This window comes from Pagrus pagrus, assembly GCF_965226575.1.
Source record: "Pagrus pagrus genome assembly, chromosome: 22".
In the NCBI taxonomy this organism is placed as follows: Eukaryota; Metazoa; Chordata; class Actinopteri; order Spariformes; family Sparidae; genus Pagrus; species Pagrus pagrus.
Genome location: NC_140204.1, coordinates 5900523 through 5923253, shown reverse-complemented (window position 1 = coordinate 5923253; position 22731 = coordinate 5900523). Strand labels below are relative to the sequence as shown.

The window sequence follows — 22731 nt, the reverse complement described above, 5'->3', positions numbered from 1 at the left end:
TGTAATATATAGACCCTTTAAATGGACTTTTGGGTTGGACACATTTACTGTCAGATAGACAATATGAAAAACCCACACACGTAAGCAAGGCTGCTGCTATACAAGTTACCCCATATCCTCAGATGTCACGAGCACTCTGCTGAAGCCCCGAAGTTTTCCCTGTGGACTTCAAAGTTGTGTTGAGGAAAATAAAAATGGACAGTGTTCATGTCAGTGTGAGACAGAAGGAGAGGACAATATAAGAAAGAAAAAGCAGTGGATTGGTCTCTTTCTGAAGCTTCCCCCTCATTTTTCAGCTGCTTTTGGTTTTTCTATCAAAATAGATCCATTAGTGATGGCGGAGCAGCAACCATGACAGCAGAACAGAAACAAAAAACAAATATGTATATATGCGTCTACATGTGCACACACACACCTTCTAATTTTTACATAATTACACATATAGTCATACAGATTTACACATACATTACCCAACAATACAAAAGTGTCCTATTTTGCAGTGACCTGTTTTTCAGCATTGCGTAGTGACTCATTTAATTTACCTTCAATGTCATCCGCACAGAGTGGTAATGTCCTGCATTTCAATCCCAAGTACGACATCAGGTCATTACATTCATACACTTAATACACAAAAAACAACCTTGAGTGAAGTGTGAGTGGAGGGACTGAAAATCTTCAAGTGCAACCAAGATACATATCTGGCTATACTTTCAGATATGGTTGTGCCTTGCAGAAGCTTTATTTTCTCAGCTGTGCATTTATTATGTGCTTCTGTAGTGGAAATATATCCTACAACATGTGTTTGTGAAAAGCAGGTCTACCTAGTTAGCAATATCCATAATATGCAATATCTGATTAGACTTTCAAAATAAAGCTTGCAGACAAACATTTCACATATTATGATATTTGGAAGGTTGACATTATTTGGTGGGGTTTGGACACATAAACTACTCGGTTAGGTTTAGGAAAAGATCATACTTTGGGTTAAAATAACTACGTTACATAACTTCTGTCACGTCCCTGTCAAATCCCTGGATCCGTCCCTTTATCCAGAGCCACACCAAAAGTTAACGGGGTCTATTCTGGGCTGAAACCCATCCTTCATCCAAGTTTGGTGGAAATCCGTTCTGTAGTTTTTGTGTAATCCTGCTCACAAACCAACAAACTGACAATGGGGAAAACATAAGCTCCTCTGCGGAGGTCGTAAAGGATTCAGCATAACTCTACTTAAAACATATATTGTATTATGGAGAGTGCTTTGAAAAGACGCACTGGATAATTGCCTTTGTTGCTATATATTGTTACTGTGGGAGTTCTTGGCCCAGTTGAGTTTATGAGCTGTTCGTGCTTTCTAGAGGCATGTCAAATCTGCAGAAAACACAGCTAAACAGCCAAATGAATAATTATTTCATGGGAAATACAAATGTTGAGATATCTGTATGAGGGGGTGGATGTCTGACTCAGTGTGCATCAAGTCTGAGCTTGAAATAAACCAGCAGTAAGTTAAAAAGTGTTCAGCTCTCGTTATCGTGCCAGAAAATACCAAAATCATAGATCTGAGCGTAGTTTAAAGTGGAGACATTGAGAAAAAACACACTCGTACAAAGGTGTTAAAGTAGTGTGTTTGTCCCTTGGGGTAATTCACTGACTCACACACTTTCATATCACATAGATCCAAACTTCATTTTTCAACATGTTTTCCCCTCCAGCTCCAGCGCAGAAGTAATTAAACTCGATGCTCCGCTGCGCTGACCAAACAAATTGATTTCGTCTTCAGCATCAAAGATAACACCTAAAGGTTGTGCGTACCTACATTTTTCTGTACCGCAAGTGGGGAAGTGTGGAGGCAGGATATAAACAAATGCAAAGTTAGGAGAGGTTATCTGACCTTCATGCTCTGCTGGCAGACACTGTAGCGAGAGAGGACGAGGGAGCGATAGAGGAAGACATGAGGCGAGGAGTGGAAAAGGAAAGCTCCTCCAGACCTGAGGGCTACAGAGACTAATTAACTTGAGAGACATGACCTTTCTCTTCTCCTCCCTGAGAGAGAACATGTGTGCACGTGTGTGTCTGTGCGCTTTGAATCAATACAAGGACATAGTCATCACAGCCAGATGGACCCGGTACATCATGTCTTATCACCACGAGAGCTCAAGAGCAAGAAGCAGCGAGAAAGGGAAAAAGAGACCTGCCAGGATCCCATTTCAAATCCTGACCGGCCAAGACGTCACCCAAAAACATGTCTGAAATGTGTGTGTATCTGTGTGTGTGTGTTTTTGTTCCTCTACCTTTTTGAGGACCAATGTAAGGAACGGACTTTGACAACTGGGACATTTCAGTCACATTCAGTCAGTTTGATGAAATGATTAAAACTTGGTTTTTGGGTTAAGGTTACAAGGTTATGAGTTAAGTTCGGGGTAAAGTGGATAACTACATAACCCGATTGATTTGACTGTTAAATAAGGTTTATGCAAGACCCACTCCTGATAAGATACATGTATAATAACACTAAATAATAAGCTGGTGAACACAGTAAAGTGTTCAGCAGCAGCTAAAGAGACAGATTATTCCCTCAGGGGGTGGTGGAGACCAAAAACAGAGCAAAAAGAGAGCGAATATTGGACTTACATTCATCAGGTGGCCACAAACACAACTCCAAACTAAATAAAAACATTGCTTATTTCAGATTTACACTTGCCACCAAGCTACAGGTGCTAACTGGTAGTTAGCAGGCCAGCACCACAACCAATGTACTACATCACTGATCTTCCATTAGCATCTATTTTGCTAAATAAACTTCACCGTGACACTTTCCGACCGCAAGTATTGACATAAACGTGTGCGTGTGAACCGAAAATGTCAGTGAGTAAGCCTCGAGAAAACGCAGTGAGCTTATCTAAATATCAGCAGACGCTAACCGGCACACAAGCGGGAGAACAAACAACTGAGCTAATTAATGTTGCGGCAAAGTTGAAGCTGCAACTTCCAGTGAGGGAGGAGAGTGTGTGTGTGTGTGTGTGTGTGTGTGTGTGTGTGTGTCAAGGCAATCCCCTGAAATAGCCACCATCAGATGCAGTGGGAGACCGGGAGGAGACAGAGGTGAAGAAGACGGAGGAAGAAAGATCCGCTGGAGGGGGATAATTAGGAAATGTGCAAGAGAGGGTTGTGTGTGTGTGTGTGTGTGTGTGTGTGTGTGTGTTCGTGCCCTCATGTGGGAGTTTTCCTGCTCAGGGACAGATGGTGGCTCTCAACACTGAATGCTGATGTTCCTTGTCTGGAGCAGCACTAAACATGCCCACAGCTTCTGCGAGCTCTCACAAACGGGGGTTGCTTGATGACATTGGACTATGAGTGCTTGTAAGGATGCGCTGATATTGCATACTTAGGAAGAACTGAGCCTAATTTTCTCCTCAAAAGGAGCGTTTGTGTAACTGTGTTTTACTCACCCTTGCTGAATGCTGATGCGATCTTCAAGTGGAAGAAGCCCCCTCGGATGAGCTGCCTTAGTGTTTCTGTGCATTCACGTACACGTTGGACGGACTTTCTTCAGACCTGAGGGGCTCAACATCTGAAGCAAAAGGAAAGAAAAAGCTCTTGAATTTGACGTAATAGGTGTCCACTATTGTTAAGTCACAACACAACACACTTAGTTTCTTCCTCAGTCATCAACGTCCTGCGTAGACGACTCTACCAAGCTCACGTTTTGTTTGCTCTGGCAGATGTGTCTGCTCCTCCTCCCGTTCAGACAGATTTCCACCCGATCTCGCCTGGGACAAGCCACTCACAACCATCTTTCTAATACGGGGTGCATTTGGTACATCGACTGACAGAAGAAGGGTATAAAAGTCAAGTATCACACGCTTCTCTGCTCTGATTGACAGTTTGATGTGAGTTTTTGTCAGCCTGGACCAACCTGCAGTCAGGACCCGACAAGACAGATCTACAACAATCAATAGTCTGTTACTGCGTTGCCTTTTTGCTGACGCAAATGTTTTCAGAAACACATTTTAGTTTAGCTCCAGTACAATAAAAGTTTGTGACCAGGGCACTTTATTTTTTCTTCTTTAATGGACCAAGAACTGCCTCAACTTGCATGCATTTGCTCAGTGCTACATCACACATATTGCTGCCCGGTTGATCTAACCAATCGCGTCAAGAAGGAAATGAAAAGAAAATAACTTTGTGAATGATTCTGCTGATGCCAGACGACTATGTCCATGCAGACTTCCTCTACAGTTCAGAGGTATTTCGATACTGTCAAGTTAAACTGTAAGCCTGCTGGCTTTACTCCTGCAACCTTGTATGGGATGTACCAGCAAACACAACCTATATTTGATGATCCTCTGTGTTAACTTCTACCACCACCAGCACATTGGTGTTTATTTAAAGAAATGTCTTGGTGTCTATTGAATGGATGCAATGAAATTTGGTGAAAACATTCCTGCTCCTCTCAGGATGAATTTCAATAACTCTGACAATCACATGTCATTTTATGTAGCACCTTTCGTTTCGTTTATGAGCAAATACTTTTGATTCACGTATCGCTTGGCAGACGGCAGCAGGGTGAGTAGTCTGTGGCTGCGGTGGGTGATGTTGTGGTGCCAAAGTACAACTTCACAAAACTGCTCAACACTCTTCTCAACTATGTTTTCCTACTCTTGGTGAGTTGACAGACGTGGGAACATTACTTGATTTGGTTCAGGCCTAAAATGTACAATCAAGCATTCAATGTTACCGTTAAGTATTACTGTGGATATTAAAATTATAATGATCCAGTGTTTGTACTGCATACTGATCATTTTGTCCTTGAGACTGTTCCTTCTCTTAGTCGTTCTGTTCTTTAGTGGTGGCTGTAAGATGGTCGTTAAGTTTAAAGTGTTTCTTTTAAGGTGTATCGGTCGTTCGTTATTGCCTTACTGAGTTGTTAATTCCACATATTCCCTCTGCTTGTGTGTGACAGTTGGTTAACTTATGATTTGTGCTACATTACAAACATTTACAGCCTGTCCACTACTGATTAATTCTTCTTAATGGATAGGCCGATGTTAGAGCAATATGAAAAGTGTGGTGTTTGAAGACTAAATATTGACTTTGGCCATCGGGCAGAGTTCTGGTTGAAAAGTCTAGTTTGCTGTCAGGGTAAGATGAATCAGGCGGTGTCGGGCTCTCTCCAAACTGTCAGGCCTGTGCTGTACTCTTTGTTTCAAAAGTGTAGCTCGCCCCTCTCCTTTACATTAACAACTCATTTTCCTCCCTTCAGAAGAAACCATTTGCAGACATCCATTCTTGTTCAGCACGATAAACAGCCTCCCACAGAACGAGGCAATCCATCACAGTCAACACGAAGCCGTCATTTGGTTTTGTCAAAGTGCTCGTTTTATTGTTACTTCATTATCCCTGAGTTTTTCTTAAGAGTGTGCTTATTATTCCACCGTCCACTTACTGTCAGTCACCTGACACTCACAGGAATATATGGAGAGGAAATAATCCATCGTGAACACGTCACCTCACAAACTCAATTATCTCTTCATGCAGAGAGTGTCTTTGTTAGTGGTCAGCAGGATTAACACTGTAAAGTTTATGTCTCTAGAAGAACATAAATCTAAATATTAATAATGTACATTACATTCATTTCAAAGTGATTATGGGAGTTGTAAACTTAACGTGTGTAAATTGAATTGGCTGTTAATATAATGATCTAATCTGCTAGAGTGTTAATTATAAAATGGCTTTCATTAGTGTCAATAGATCTTGTGGCTGCTGTTTATGATGAGGGTTGCCCATATAAAACTCACAAAACCATATTCAGAAACAACTTATAGCTTTTAAACTTGCCGACAATCATAACACAACGCAGTAATTGGAGGCCACGCTTCTTTCAGCCTTAACGGTCCAATCTTTATGTCTTTGACCTACAAATGTAAGCTCAGAGTGATGATAGCAGCTTTGTGGGGCTGAACTCTGAGCTAAATGCTAACAACAGTATACTAAGATGCTCACAAGGACAATGCTAACATGCTGTTGTTACGCAGGTAATGTTTACCATGTTCAACATCCAGCCCAGGAAGCAGGAGTTGTTTTTGACAATTGCAACCATTAACATTATGTGGATATTTTTAGGGAGACATTGGGACATTTTCCAGTTATTTTCTGGAAAGTGTAGCTCGCCCCTCTCCGTTACATTAACAACTCATTTTCCTCCCTTCAGAAGAAACCATTTGCAGACATCCATCCTTGTTCAGCACGATAAACAGCCTCCCACAGAACGAGGCAATCCATCACAGTGAAATCAAAAATATCTGTGACTTGCTGAAACATACCGTACATTACCCACATTTATTCTGATGATTGGGTTGCACCATCTTAACGTTAGCCTGCTAATATAAATAAAAAGTACAGCTGAGGCAGAGGGGGATGTTGTTGTTGGTATTATAGCTTAAACCACATTTTTGGACAAATTGACATTTTTACTTCAGGTTGGTTTTGAATGGAAAGTTAGAGGATCAGCGAAGTTATTACAATTAATCCTAATGGGAGCATGAATATGTGCACAACCTTTTTCTGGCAATCCTTCCAATAGTTATTGGGACATTTCCAAATGGACCAAAGTGGTTGAGCAATTGACATTCCTGGAAACTTTAACAGCTTTGGAAACCTTAAATAACCTCTGAGTTTGGCAGTTTTTTTTTAGATTTAGTTTGCAACAGACTGTACCGCTTTGTTGCCAGTCCGATCATTTGTACTTTAAAATATGTCCTAAACTGAATGGTATTGTGAAATACCCCAACAATCTCTCTCTCACACTCACTGTGTTCATGCCTGTCAGAACATAGAGTCCAATAACCAGAGAACAGATTGACTTCTAGGTGTTTAAAGAAAACACCAACAAAACTTTAAAGCTTTGTTGCTCCTCGGTCCTATTTGGGAGTGTGTGCACTCATGTGTGTCCCATACAGCTGCCAAACTCTATATTTGTATCGACTTCTACAAAAACAACATATATTGATTCCCTCTGCAGCCTCCCTTCTCTCTCTGTCCTCCTCTTTTTTCGGTTAACTGAGGAAGGCAACACTGAAACTGAGTGAGACCAGCTGAGATCCCCCAGGGCAGCCACCTTGGACCTGCACTATTATTACAATAAGCCACCATCACAAGCAGCCAATATAGTGAGAAGCAGCCAACCAAGAGAATCAGGGCAGCAGCAGATAGTGGAATAAAATATATAGAAGTGATAGTGTCACAGTGGGGAAGTTCTCGATATAGATTTCCAAGTTAACTTTTTAACCTTTATCCATCTAGGGGGATAAACACCCGGCTCGACATTCACACAGTAACTCGCCTGGATAGCGAAAAGCTTACTCCAAATAAATGTTGGGACCCACAGATGAAGTCATTCATTGTGGATTTCAAAATGGACTCTGAACTGAACTCAATGTCCCAGAATTCCCCTTTCTTCACACCTAGGTGCAAAATTCAGCTTTGAGCTACTATTGGTCAGGGTGACAGACCCCCTCTGATCAGAGAGTCAAAACTCCAGCGCCTTCCTTTGTTCTCTCTCTTCTCCACAAGCTCTCTTCTCCACAAGCTTCTCTTATCCTCAAGGGCTCCTCTCCATCCCCCCCCCCACGGGGCTGCCTGCCCTCAAGATCTCTTCTTCTGGGCCTAACAGCTGCGGAGAGCTGCAAGGTGCATTTGCAGCAGGCCCAAAGAACTTCTCCTCACTGCAGCGACACGAGGTCCTGCCAGTATTCCTGATCAGTTAGCACCAGCAGCTGCGACGCAAAGCTTGCCAGCTAACTTCACAATCTGAGGAACATCAAGCAAGTTAGCACTGAGCTGCTATCCCTGCAAAGGAAAGGAGCGAACCGTTTCCTCCTCTGCCGACTTTCATCAGACCTTGCACAGCAAGAACAGCATTCAACATTGGAATCCCAACGTTCTCCTGCAACCACCAGCACCTTTTCTTCAAAGACTGGTAACGTTGAACTGGGCTTAGATAGCATAGCATAGCACGGCTAAGCACAGGACTTTAAACTCTGGTTGGTGTAATGCATATGTGTTCAATTTATGTGTGTCCACTGTTTGAGTGTTATTGTGATCTCAGGTCAGGTTATTGGTAGTTTGCTTTCCTAGACGGCTAATTTGACATTAGTCGAATGATGCTTCACACAGACTCAGGGTCTTTGCATGCAACTAACCATCTTCTATAACCTGGCATCACGTCACACATCACGTCACACACACACATACACACACACACACATTCCTTAAGCCTGGAGCATATCACACCCACATGTGATATCAGTGACCACCATTGTTTCTTTGTTCTGCCAGACACACACTCACACACACACACACACACACACACACACACACACACACACACACACCTGTATATAGTACATGTTAGTTAGTGTGTTTTCATCTTTGTGTTGAATAAAATACTTTTTAACCCACATGTTGTCTATTTAATATTGTACAAGAGTGAATGTTGCCAACCTCTACTCTGTCAAGAGCTCCAAAATCCTTCAACCATTACTAGCTGTTATGGTAATATTGGTTGTAGTTATTAAATTAATTATTAATCAGAGTCACAAACAGTTTAGTACCTTTTTGAGACTGATTTGGTGAATTGGCTATCTTTTCCCTTCTTCAAGGGTGGTGCCCCAAGGTGATCTAATGTAAATTGGATCTTATTAGTAATCAGAATTAATAATTATCCCTGATAATCATTAATTATTATTGATAGCCAAATTTAACCCAAAACTCTTGCATGAAGCACTACATTATGGTGCCTCGTGTGATGTGAGCACAACATAAATATGAACAAAAGACGGTTTGTCAGCTAATTCGCTAATTAGATCCCCTGATACCACCGCAATTGGCAAGGCCGCGCTTTCTGGGACTGGAACGTGCCGCGAACCCGATCAAAAAGTTCTGTTCAAACAATAATAAAGAAAAGTGTGCTCTCCGATGGGCGACACAAGCTTTTTCCTCAATCTTTAAAAAGCCTCAACGCCCTCAGAGTTGTTACATAACATCTCAAAAAGCAGCACTCAGGCTCTGATGTAACAGCTCCAAGGGTAGAAAGCTCTCAATCTGTAAATTATCTAACTTCGTTTAATTTTGTTTTTGCTAATTATTGAGACGCAATCAGTGCAAAGTCGAAACTAAACACTTGGCTCGCAGCCTCGGTGCCCTTCGGGAGAAATATAATGATTTAATTTATAATATATTACCTCGTCTAATTATAGAAACCGGAGTTCAGGTTGAAGTTGCATTAGATGTATAATAGATAACCTGCAGCATGTGGCGTTCAGGAAATTAAAGGAGCATACTGGTGTTTTTTGCATGTTTTATGAAGCTGTATGTCTGACAGCTTTGCAAAGTATCTTCACAGCAGCTGTTGATTTTCTTTTATTTCAATGCACTTTAAATTGACGTACAGAGACTTGCTTATTGAAAGGTAACCTACCATGTACAGTTCAACAGCCTGTATACTAGTTGTATAGACGTTAGCTGGAAGCTAGCTAGCAGAGACAACAGTGTGTCCAGGTCAGCTTCTGACTCAACTCAGAACTCAACAGAAGCTCTGGTTCTTTCTGTAATTTCCCCCCCGGTCTCTCTTCTTTCTCATCGTATCTCTAAATGTGTGTGAAGACGATAAACGAGCACAATATTTTCTCTTAAGTTCAAGGTTTTTGAAGGCACACAGATGTGTTTTCATGTCCATTCTGTCCATCCTGAACCAATTTGTAGGATCGACCAACAGACATTGCAATCCACAGAGCCGTGCTGCTAACGTGTCTAAAAACACAAAGCCGTCTAAACCCTTCTCTCCAGCTTTTATTTACAAAAATGACACCCGTGTTAAAGATGTTACAGAACAGATTGTGGAAGTTATTAAACCATCCAGGCATCACAGGACAATGTTTGTGCGTAATTACATCTCTAGGTAACACCTCTCTGACAGCAGTAGCAATTAAATCAACAATACGGTCGCGTTGCGCGGTATAGAGCCACTTGTGAGTGTTAACAGCCATTCACAATATGTGCAACACAAGTGTTGATCAGAGTTGGAGTGCGTCTGTCAAAGCTTCACACACATTGCACACAAATATGGCCCACGGGGGGCACAGTGAAAAGTGCTTGATGCCGTTGACACCATCTCTCTGTTTTCTGCTGCAGTGGACGCGGCGGAAGAGGAACACATGAAACACAGCGGAGACGGAGATAAAGCGAGGGAGAGGAAGAAAACAGAGAAAGGCAGTTTGGTAGATTCTGTAATGATGTGCCGCAACATCAGATGGGAAGGAGGATTGATCGTTGCCAAGAGCAGACAGACGAGAGGAGGCTGAAAAACAGATGGGACCCGCACACATACAGACAAATGCATGCCTCACAACCCACGTATAGGAAACAGGAATACTTTTTCATCAAACACTTGGACTCAATAGCTTTTTTTTTTTTAAACACAGCTACACTTAAAATAAAAACATAGTCTCTCACACAGCACTCATGCAAACACTTCATTCCACTCAAGCCGCCTTTCTGCTGATTGCCTCGCTCTGTCTTCAGGGAGCGCTTCTCTCTAAAGACGTCGTTTAAGCCGTCGATGTACGATCAATACCATTTCCATACACAGGGGCAAGGCATGCGCACACACAAGAGAGAGGGAATATTAGTTGCTTTATTGGTAATCAATACTAACATCCCCTTTAGCCTCAGAGACCAGTGTTTCCTGCTGAGAGGCTCAAATGCAGCGTGAAGAAAACATGCATGGTTTCGTTCAGCCAGCAAAAATTAAATCAAGTTTAATACAGTGGATCGATGCTCGACATCGCCTTTACGTGTCCTAATTTCATCAAAACGCTTAGTCGTGATTTAGCCTACAAGATCTGATGTCGTGCATTCGTTCCACGTCAATCAGCAAAGCAAAAAAAAAAATTCCCCGAGCACAGAAAGACGTTTTAGCCGCCGCTCGAATGCTAAGTCATGATTTCAACAGCTTTAAGAAAAAAAGGCGACTAAGCAGAAGCACTCCGGATTTACAGCCACACGAATATGAAGTACTTAAGGTAATCTATAGACGGGGCTTCATTAGTGACTGAGCTCGGCCTCGGAGCTATCGACCCGCCACTTCCTGTGCCAGCACGAGCAATTACATTCACGCAGCTCGAAAAGTCTGGTCATTTCTGAGCTGATCTGAAAACAGTTCATCACTGATCATTATAGACTTTATCTTGGCAGGTCCAGTTTGTGTGAGTCACCGCTTGGATCCACATCACAGATGTTACGACAGTCAAGAATCAGTTGAACCAACAGCTCGGTTGTAGGATGAGTAACAGTTGGTGCGAACATCAACTGACTATTCAACTTTTTTTTACATGAGTATGATCATATTTTCTGGTTTATAACAATAATAAATAAGAAGTTCAGTCTTTTTTTCAATGTAAATATACAATACAGCACTTTAAAAAGAAGCAGATTGAAGCATTTTCACCTTCAAGATGCTACAAATGAGCAGAAAATGCTTCTCTTTATAGAAACTGGCAACACATTCTCACTCCTAACTGCTCAAATGTGGCAGCTTGGTCAGTGAGCTTCAAACTATGACGCTCTACCTTCTTGAGCGTCAGTTTGTGATTGTTAAGGGCTCCACGGTCAAGTTAGCAATGTCCGTTTAGACTTTCAAAATAAAGCTTGCTGACAAACTGTTCACATATTATGACTTTTGGACTGTTATACATGTCAAATGGCTGTGGTGGTTAGGTTAAGGCACCAAAACATACTTGATTAATTTAGGCACAAAACTACTTGGCTAGGTTTAGGCTCCTAAAATTGCTTGTTTACGTTTAGGTACCAACAAATATTGGTTATTGTGTGTAGGTTAGGTCATTTATATATGTTAACTTACCTGCGTAACATATCTTTTACAAAATTCAGTGTTGACTCTTGTTCACAAACGCAGCCCAAACTCTGGTCTCTGGATGGGAAGTCTAGGGAAAAACCCATTCAGCAACCCCAACCATCCCCTGACCCGGACTATTCTTGCTCTTTATACTACTGGACTAGCGGGACGGTACGGTACAGATCCAGATTTCTTTTTATAGGTATAGTACAGAGGAAAATAAGAGCATGTGTGTGTCTGTGATATTGGATGCACATGCTGCCCATTTGGATATCAGGCTGTGTATTAAAATGCACCATGGAGCAAAAGGTCAGCTCAGCCTGAGATTATCATTTTTATGACCAAACAGACGATGGTCGCCGCTCCCTCGGGACTCATCCTGAGTATCGGTTTGCGGGAGAGAAGCGATCAATGATTTCACTGTGCACATGGGGTCAATACAGACTATAGTTAACTTATTTATCATATTGTATAACACATAATGAGCCAGGCTTGGCTTCATTGGATTTCATAGAGGCTGTACCCTGAATATTAAATGACAAGACAGTTTAACCAAGTAGTTTTGATGCCTAAACCCAACTGACGTTTGACTTCACATGGGACACGAACCCAGATCTCCAGGGTAAATTCAACAAGTAAAAGGCAATCACACGAAAGTAGGGCGGGACTAGACAGAGCCTTTTTGGGAGAAAATGAAATAAAGCCTCTGAAACATCACCTAACCTCTCCTCCTGCCAGCTTTTGTTAGCAAGTCTTGAACAAACACCCCTCACTCAGCCTATCTGCGTACTGATGATGCCACTTTTAATACGTACGTACATACGCAAACATCCTGGATCGAGACAATGATCACACGTAGGACATTTCCTGTGTATTTGTGACCAAACTAGTTTCCCTCCAGGATTAAACAAACTCACACAGGAAAGATTCACTGGAAGTGTCATCAGCTCAACAACAGGAGGGCTGTTTTTCACTGAAGTGTTACAAACTCGTCCACTCTCAAAATAAAGCCCTTGTGGAGCTTTAGCCTTGTTGATGGATCGTCAGCGGGCTCCATTTCTAAACTAAAGTTAGCTACCGTTGCTCTCTGGTAGCGTGGTGGAGAGAGGCACTCTTGAGAAGTCACATCCTTTGGACTGTGGAGGAAAATCTGACCCGAGTCCTTCGAAGAGAAATCCAGCAAGCATCAAACGACTTCAACGAATCGTCCACAGGCTTGTGTAGACAACCGAGAGAGAGACGGGGGAGGTGTCAATTTTCACGTCACAGCACATAAATCCAATAACAACGTGATTTATACGTGTAAAGTGCAACCAGTTGTTACACAGGGCCCCTTTAAGGACTCATTTATTGCATATCTTTTAATTTACAATGCAGGCGAGTGATAAGGACACTGCTGTATGAAACACATAACAACTAAAGATATCCAAACTGGTTGAGCGAGAACCAGCATCCGTGTCAAATGCCGGCATGCGGGCCTGCAGGATCTCTCCCACACACATTGTTGTGTGATTGTCAGGCGGCGCGAGTGTGACAGACATTTCATATCAGCCCATTACTCCTCTCCTCTTTGTGGGCGCTCCCCTCTTTCTCCCCGCTGACTCTATCTCTCCCTGCCTTCCACCGAGTCCATTATTTCTCCATTAAAATCCAGGAGGACCCGTGTAATTGCCTCCAATGACTGGCTCCCGACGAAACAACAACCACACGGCATTAGTGGCGAGACGCCGCATGTGTGCTTCTGCATGTCAAGCTGCCGCGCTTTGACCAAAGCAGATAATACTCTGCCTGCTACGCACCTTTGAACCGGCATCAGTGTGTGTGCGCCAACCTGCCGGAGCCTTGACCAATGCAGATAATACTCTCTCAGACCCTCGTTCCAGCCTTTTAACCCGGCTGTGTGTGCGATTGCGTTTGCGTGACTCATAGACGTGCATAAATATGAAGTCCAAAGCGCTCGCGGTGAGTCAGTCGGTGACGGAGCGGAGAGGGCATTCAAGCGTACTACAAGTGGGTGTGTGTGTGTGTGTGTGCATGTGTGTGTCTTAGAGAGAGAAAATGAAGTGGAGGAAGCTGAGGGGAAAAGGAGGGGAAGAGAGACGTTTCGTATTGTTACCATTCCTGGAAATATTTGTTAAATTATCCTAAAAGCCTCTCCAAATCTAACCCAAAGTAAATTCAGAGCTGTTGTCGAGCCATGTGGAGTACAGAAGTGATTTTGGGCTCTTTTGAAAGACTAAAAGCTGATATTTTTTCCCCAAAGCTGCCAGAGGCTTGTAAGTGCTTCTGTTATTGATCTATAGAAGTTTAAACACAATGAATTACCTATTAGTTTTGCACGCCAGAGTCTTTTTTTAATGCAGAAATCAGCCCGCAGCTGACCGTTAACTGCCCCTATTAGCTAGAAAACACCACAGCATGTAGTCTTACATGGTCCAAGTTCTAATTAGATAACAACATAACTAAAAGTGGACACTTGACACATGTTTTTCCAATTAAATATTCAGGCGCCTGGGGAAAAAATACCCTTTTGTGACCTCAAAATACCCCTGCTTCACAGTAACAGGAGCATTAAGCTCATTATTGTTCTTTGTTTCCTAATTAACAAATTTTTTCACAACTTTGTACATATAAAACAGTCAAAAACAAGTGCTTAGGTGGAAAAAAAACAGCCTATACAAAGAGAAAATTGCATAATTTCGGAGCTTAGAGCTGTAAAACCCATTTAAATTATATGTTCACGGATATGAAATCTCATTGGCTACATGGTCTGTCAATCATCTGGACGCTGGTGAATAAGTGGCACAGGAGAGACGGGATGAAACAAGGACGGGGTCCTCCCGTCTATGAAATCACTCGTTGGCTGTTGCAGGCCACAGGACGGGCATATACGCTCATATCTATAGGTCAGAGATCGGCAGCCATCTTAGGTAACACGTCAGCTAGTACCAGGTTAAACAAACTGGACCACACTGTATAGATTCATGTATTGTGAGTCATGCTGAACAAAAACACAGGCTGGATACTTTCACTGCAGCTGTGTCGCGATGATAAAAAGGTCTGTCTCGCATTAATGCCGCTGTGAAAACACAGAGCTCAATATCTGTTTTTTTATTAATGTTTCCTTCTTTAAACAAATGAGCTGAAAGAGATTCAGGGAATTTGCCTCCGTCTGCGTGAAAACTGAGTGTGTGCAGATCAAAAGTAACAGAATAAAAAGCAGCGAGCATAACAAGCACCTCGAAATCCACAAGTGATGTACAGCATTGCTTTGCATGCTGCGCCTGAGTATTTTTCGTAGCTTTTTCTAAATAGCAGGGGTTCTCAACCTGTTTTAAAATCGGGACGATTCCCGCCAGGGGGCCGTCATTTGGTGATCTCTGCGAAAGAGGCTGCGGCGTCTGATTAATTGCCTCGAACGTCAGCAGTCTGGCTGCTTCGCGATCGGATCGACGATCAAAGATGTCAAACATTTCGGTCAGCTGTATCGCAGTCGGAGCCGTCGCACAACTTGACTTCCCACACGGCTGCTGTCAGGGAATCTGTAGCGAGCAGAACTGAGCTTGTTGTTCGTATTATTGGTTCAGTCGTGCTTAACTGTGGTCTCGACAAGAATCTGTGTTGTGATATAAAGAAATCTGAGCCCGAATATACACGAGAGAGCCCATCTCGTGTTCTCACAGCAAAACAAAGAAACCGCATCGATCACATCTTCTTTGCCAACTTTCTCTTGAAAGTAGAGTTGACACAAAACTTTGCCTTTCTCTTTCAGTCAGTTTTTCTGGAGGGGAACCATCTGTGTTGGACTTGTCTATAAGGCAAGCTGATCAGGGTTTCACAGTTGCCATCAGCGTGAGGATAGAAGTTGCATGTTTGAGCCGTAAGGAGCCATCATGCAGTGTCTTGGTAGAAAGCGGGTGTTTTGGATTAAGAGCAGCAGACTTTGAGACGATCACTGCCCACGGCATCTTTCTACCATCCAACCTGACGGGCCGGACCGCCCCAGGGACGAAGAGAGTCAGGATAAGAGTCACGCTAGTCAGGCTTGGATTAAAGGCTGCTCTTGGCTAATGTCTGGTCGCAGCATTGTAGTTCAGTCGAAAGAAAGTAGTTCCTACATGGAAATGCTCATGAAAACAAGGCTGACGTGTCCCATACTTGGCAACCGGCACCGAAACGATCCAGATGGATAAATAGCACTACAAGAAAGAGGAAAAATATGTACTGTAGTTTTGATTTTGCGTTGAACTGTCCCTTTATTGCTGAGTCTGATTCCTGTGGGAACAAGAGAAAGACATAATCTGACAAGTGAATAACAAGTATGAAGCTTACTGTCATTTAGAGACTTATATCTGAAGTTTTGGGCTCTTTAGAGACCAACATGACAGAAAATGATGGAAAACCCTTGATGATTCGAAACATCAAGTCAAGTGTGTTGGGACGAGAAGAGGACGAGGAGGAAGAGGACGGATCTTTCTCAGGGAAAAACACTGCATATTAGCTGTAAATCAAGCAGAAGAAGACAGATGAGGAGTGACGGAGCCGCAGTTTGATTAAACTTTAATGATACTTGTGGGGGGGTTGAGCCTCTGCAGCAACAAGGAGTGCCAGAGTACAGTATCTGCTTTATCATCTCTACCCTTTATGTGCTTAATCTAATAAAGAGAGACCGGGTTAGAGAGTAAAAGAGACCAAGAGGAAGATATTTAAAGAAAGGTCATGCACGAAATAAAGATATAAGCCTTCGAAATGAGAGGAAACTTGCTGTCTTTAGTAACTTATTTGTCCAGTTCTTCCATTTCTCTTCTCCCGTCTTAATTTATTCCTTTTTTTTTCGCGGTTCCTTGAATTTCACCCTTCTTGACTCCGCTTTCTATCTCGTGTTCCCTCTGGGGTTGCAGAGGGAAATTAATACTCCTCTCCACTTTGCTTCTTCAACCGTTCCAGCGTCGAGTTATCTTCCTTTTCAGTATGGACGTATATGTATGTGATCTCTCCTGTCCAACCTTTCTATACTTGAGGTAAAGTTTGGGTACGATGGAGGGCAAGAGTCTGAAAACATCTTTAAATCAAACCCTCCTCTACCTTCCTTCATCCCTAAATCCCTTTATTATATGCTTGTCACTTTCTCTTACACTTGACACCTCTAAATCTCTCCGCCTCCTCCCTCTCATTTTCTCATTTCTAATTTCTTGCACTACTCTGCCATTAATCTCTCGCTCTTCTCAAATCTGCCTCCCGCCCACGCGCCCTCTCCCTCCGTTTGGTCCGTTCCCTCAAAAGTCCCCATATCTCCCTCCTCCTCCTAAAAATTGCCCTGTCAAATCTCCGCCGCATTGCCTGCCCTTTTGTGTTTATCGACGCATCTTCCCCGCGTCGCCTTCTCCCCGAGCGAGCCGGCAAACTTGTTGTGCCTGGAGCTGCGCTTCGTCTTTTGTGTCCGGGATCAGAGAGTCTGGTCATGAGAGCGGTAAATAAAACACGTGGGATGTTCAAGGAGTGCATTAAATGTGGAGTTTTTATGTGCCGACTCGCCCCCTCGCTCATCTTATCTTCGACGCACAGCTTCAGCGACAATCTCACATCACGCAGTTTTTGTGAGCTCTCTGCAGCCGTAATTCTTCTCAGACGCGTCGTTCCGGACAAAAAAACAGCACAAAAAAATGAAAACTTTCTCCTCTCACGTTCGTCTTCTCCATTCTGACCGCGCGTTGGTCTGAAGGGCCCCGCAACCATTGAGGTTGAAATGAATCACAAATCAGTTCGAGAGTGTCGTGTTGAGTAATGCCGTGGCCATCTGCCATTTGCTAAAACGCATGCTGGCACAGATAGAGAGAAAGGTTCGCACTTTGCACTCCGGAGCTAATTCCGGCTAATAAAGACGTTTTGTGAGGATTAAAAGGATCAGAACTGCCTCCGCTGAGTTCTTCAAACAAGCCGATGTGCTCGACTCTTCCTGGATGACGCAGTGACACCTCGGAGGCTTCGACGACTGTAGATCAACAGATGACCGGGCGGAGAAAAATGCTGAATTTACTCAGGACTCGTGATGTTGTACGGCTGAAACCAATGACTCTCTAGTGACTTAATTAAAACAGGATTTTGCATAGAGATTGGATCGGCAGATTAGAAAAGAATAAAGCAATTTTACAGCTGGGGCTCGGTGCCACCTCCGATGCAGGTCAAGTGGTGGAGCAAGGCATTGGGGATAGAGGGTTAGAGATAAAATATGTAACATTTCCACATTAAAATGTCTAAAAACAAATTGACTTTTGTGTATATTTAGTTGAGTTGTGTACTTACAAGGTAACAGTGTTGCGTGGTGCCATAACTTCTGGGCAACATAACGAGGAAGTCGTTGAATGTGTCAAATCATAACGTGAATAAAACTTTACTTTGTTCTGCCTGAGTCAGATTGATTTTCATGTTTAACAATGAAGACAACAACTCTCATGATCCCACGCTACTTCAAGATGTCATCGAACCGCTTCGTCTTTTGTTTGCATTGTTTTACTCAGAGCCCGACTGATCAGTCGATGAGTACACACTTTTTGCAGCGATCCCTCAAATGTGGCCTCTCAAAGCACTTTACAACACTTGTCACGTTCACACGAGAGGCTGCCATGCAGGAGCAATTTGGGGGTCAGTATCTCAAGGATACTTCGATCTGGGGAATCAAACCAGCAACCTTCTGATTACTGGACGAGCCACACTACAGCCTAAGCTACAGTCGTTATCAAAGACCTGGAAGATATGTAATAGAGGCAGGGTAATAAACTTTATCAACTGAAATGACATCAGAGCGCTCAAACAAACTATTTCTGCATCATGTTCTGTAAAAACAAAAGTATCAGACAGCAAATATGCCAATTATAATTTAGTTTTGACAACCAGACCCCTTGTGACACCAATGGATATTTTTACGATGTCAGGTCAATTTCCTTGTGTGTTTTTGGCGACCGAAACAGGATTTGTAAGCCCAAACATTATATGTCCTAACCCTAACCAAGCCGTGTTGTGCCTAAACCTATCCAGACCGTAACTACAGCGTTGTCACGAGATGAAACAGAAAATTGCCAAGCCGGAGACAAGTGTTTGAGCTGGTGTTTCAACATCTGGAAGCGTGACACCACTTGATATAGTTGAAGAGAAATTGGGACGACTTGCTGCGAACGAAATGGTTATTGTGCCTAAACCTAACCAGAGTATAAATGAAGCTTCGTCACCACAACTGAACCTAAAACATGAAGTTGCACCATGAAGAAAATGTAAAGTTTCCAAACATCCAAGAGATCCAGCTCATGTATGCTTTTGCTCCCTGTAAGGAAGATTATTTCCATTTTCTTTCTCGTACTACAACTGTGCCGTCTCTTAATTGTTACGCAACGTCAGCATCTGCATCTTCGCCGAGCGGAAACTTTTAATCTGGTGACGCGGGGGCCTCGGCGCCCGGCGAAGGAGATTACGCGCCGACTCACGCGGAGTTGCGTTCGTGTTAATCAAAATCAAAAGTGCGGCCGCAGAAAGGGCGGAAAAGAGACGAGGGGAGAGAGAGAGGGACGCACGGGAGGAGACGGAGACCGAGGAAAGACGAGTCTGATTACTGTTTGATGTCGTTTCACGCGTCTCCCTGGAAAAGTGTGCGTCTCTCCACACGTGTGGCTGCGTCCACGTGTGTGTGTGTGTGTGTGTGTGTGTGTGTGTGTGTGTGTTCTCCATTAATGGGTTCCTCGGCGCGTCCCCACGGCTTCAATGATGTTTGAAGAAGCTATTCGAGACTCAGTGACTGCAGATTACTGATAAGGAAAATTACACTGTCAGAATACTATCAGCGCCAAAAAATCATCCCAGCGTGCGTCCTCATGTGTGTGTCTGTGTGCGATTGTGTGTCTGTGTGTGTTACGGTGGAAGACAGAGGGTTTCTCTTGCCGGGGCATATGTCTGCTCGCATGTGTGCGCTTTGCGTGTGTTTTTTATCCCTCCTCCGAGGAGACCCCACGCACCGTCTGTCTCCGACTGATTCGGTATTCATTGCCACGGAGAGACGGGAAGGAGACGGAGGGAGAGAGGAGGAGGAGGAGGAGGAGGAAGGAAGGAAGGAAGAAGAGCGAGAGAGAGAGAGGGAGCCAAAGACACAGCAGGATGACAGCGAGGAAGGAGGGGAGGGAACAAATTCACGAGCAAAGAAAAAACACAAAAAAGAAAAAGGGTGTTTATGCCGAGAGGTTATAATTCTCATTCAGGCTTCAACTATCCACACAGATGTCTCCGCTCTCCTCACAACGGCTCCTCGAACGCAGCTATTTCAACATCCTGATGTTAGATGTCACCTGCGCCTCCGAAAATGACTTTTACTCTCATCATCGCCGCTGCAGCCATTTTGTAAGAGCAGGTGCCGCAGACTTTTTCGATTTTGTTTTGTATCTCTTTCTTTTTTTTTTTTCTCCCTCCTCCTCTTTCCCCAAATGGTGGATGTCGCTTTGAGGAAAGGGGGGACAGAGCGGCTGAAGAGGTGAGAGGGGCGTGGGAGGGAGACAGGGAGACGGGAAAGGGGGAAAGGCAAGGAGATGAAAAGGATGAGGAGAGGAGAGAGAGGGAGGAAGAAAGGGAAGATGGAGGCTGGAGGAGGAGAGAGGAGGTGTTTCCCATCCTGTTTGTGTTTCATTAGGGCTTTTCAAATCTAATGAGAGGCTCAGAGGGAGACAAGAGGGAGACAGAAGGGAAGGAGAGGACAGAGGGAGGAAGGGCAAACACAGGAAGTGAAGAATGTCTGCAACAAATGTGGTAAAGAAACAAAAATGAGAAACAGATAACATGCAGCATAATAACTCTCCCAGCCCGACTGCTGCTGCATACCAATATAACGCTGTGTGGCAGTCGGGTGAGGTCGCCACATTGTTTCAGCTCTGTCTACATTTCAGCATCTCTAATCCACCTGCCCGGCGAGGTCTGTCACAGCATGTATGTGTGTGTGTGAGAGAAACTAAATGTCAAAGCAAATGCAGAAACCGCAAAAACATGACGAGCTCACGGCGGAGAGAGAGACGGAGGTGAAGGACTCGAGGAAACTTCCTCCCGTGTGTCACCGTGTTTGAGCGTTAGGAGGCCGTGACACGCCGCATTCAGGGGAAAACCAGCGGTGACACGCGGCGGAGGTCGTGTTGCAGTTATGCCGCTGTGGCATGGAGATCCGGTGTTTCCATAAAGAGCTGTTGAAACAGATCAAAAGCCACGTTTCCATCAACGGCCTTTCATGCACGTTAGAAAAAATGATGAAAACGGCAGAATCCCATGAAAAGTTACGCTTGCTGAAGGTGGTTTATTCGCTCAGTTGTATTCAGCATCACATATACTGTAGTATCACTACTTTTAAAAACTGATCCTGAAGACACCTGAAGCACAATCCAACAAAAAGAAAGCAAAAAGATTAAAAAAAAAAAAGTGTTGGAAGTCCTGAACCACAGACTGGACCTCAGACTGGACCTCAGACTGGACCTCAGACTGGCTTTGGGGCTCGGCAGCATCCAATCAAATCTGATTATCTGATCATCGAACCGATCCATGTTGAGCTTTTAGCTTTAAACAACACCTACAAACAGATCACAGACATTCAAGGAACCAAACCTCAGGTTGTCCCGAAGACACAGCACATCTCCGTTTAACTACATCACTGCCTGAATGATTCATGCATCAGTGTTTGCTAATAAAAACAGACAATATGAAAGATAAGAGAACAGTTCAGAGCAGGACTGATCCATAGCCCGGACTACTTCTGATTTAATTAAGGACGAGCAAAGTTTAGGACACATCGCCCCCCTGTTTTTCTTTCTGACTTTTATCTCTCTAACTTTCAGTACAGCCAGATCAATAAACCCTGCCCTCGTTCTCTTCCATACCCTTCATTACGTTTCCCCTCTCTGCGTCCTCAGCTAACAAAAGATGGAGGAGGAAGAGAGAGCAAAGGGGGAGCGGACGTCAAGTGTTTTGGGCCGATCGGTTATGTCTTTGTTGTGCTTTGCAGCCCTCGAACAGTAGGTCGTAACACGAACGCGGCCGGGGTTGGAAATTAATTTCCCGGCGGACCTCGAGAGAGGAAGCGAGCGGACCTTGGTACTGTAAAGCTGAACGAAATCAACCACCTTGCATGTAAAACGGGAGAACTTTAAACTTAAACGTCCAAATCGAGAATGGCAGCTATTGAAACACTGAAGGGAAAATGAGACAAAGACGAGCTGCTGAGGGAAACAGAAGCTAAAAGACGACTGATGTTTGTTCCTTTGTTTTAACACAGGAATCATATAGTTTCCAACAGACTAAGCGTGTATAGATGTTGGATTGAATGGGTATACGACTGCAAGGTTATATCGCATGAATAGCTTCTTCCACAGCGGTCACCGGGCTGATGTGCCCTTGAGTTTCTCAATTCTTCTGCAGCAAAAACAATTAATTGCCTATGTACACAAATACAGTAGAATAGCAATGTTAGCACCTTTTTCTTATTACGCCAATACAATATGTTTTTTTTAAACTCATTTTCACTCAAGGACTTCCATGCAATATATATATATTTATTGATTTCAAAAGCTGAAATTCATCACGGCAGTGTTATTGTGACAGTTTGCTCAAAAAGTTCAAGATGTCAAGTTGTTCGACAAGGTGTTACGGCAACAGTGTTTACAGCTGTTTTCCAACTGGCCCTGCTCAAAGGTGGGCTGAAACGCCTGCCGTCATAAAGAGGGATGATGGCAGGCTTTTGATAACCACGATCGTGTTACAGATGGGGTCAGTAGCAGACAAGCTAACACCTTCAGAAGAGGGTG

The 22731-nt window shown here is 43.5% G+C and overlaps 1 long non-coding RNA gene across 1 annotated transcript in view; it reads right to left on the bottom strand.

Moving 5' to 3' along the window:
• Positions 1-3456: 3456 nt before the first annotated feature.
• The window catches only part of LOC311251546, a 63082-nt gene continuing 43807 nt past the window's right edge, over positions 3457-22731 (bottom strand). The window contains exon 3 of the long non-coding RNA XR_014621427.1: positions 3457-3568. This is a non-coding gene — a long non-coding RNA (uncharacterized lncRNA). The remainder of the gene's footprint in view (positions 3569-22731) is intronic.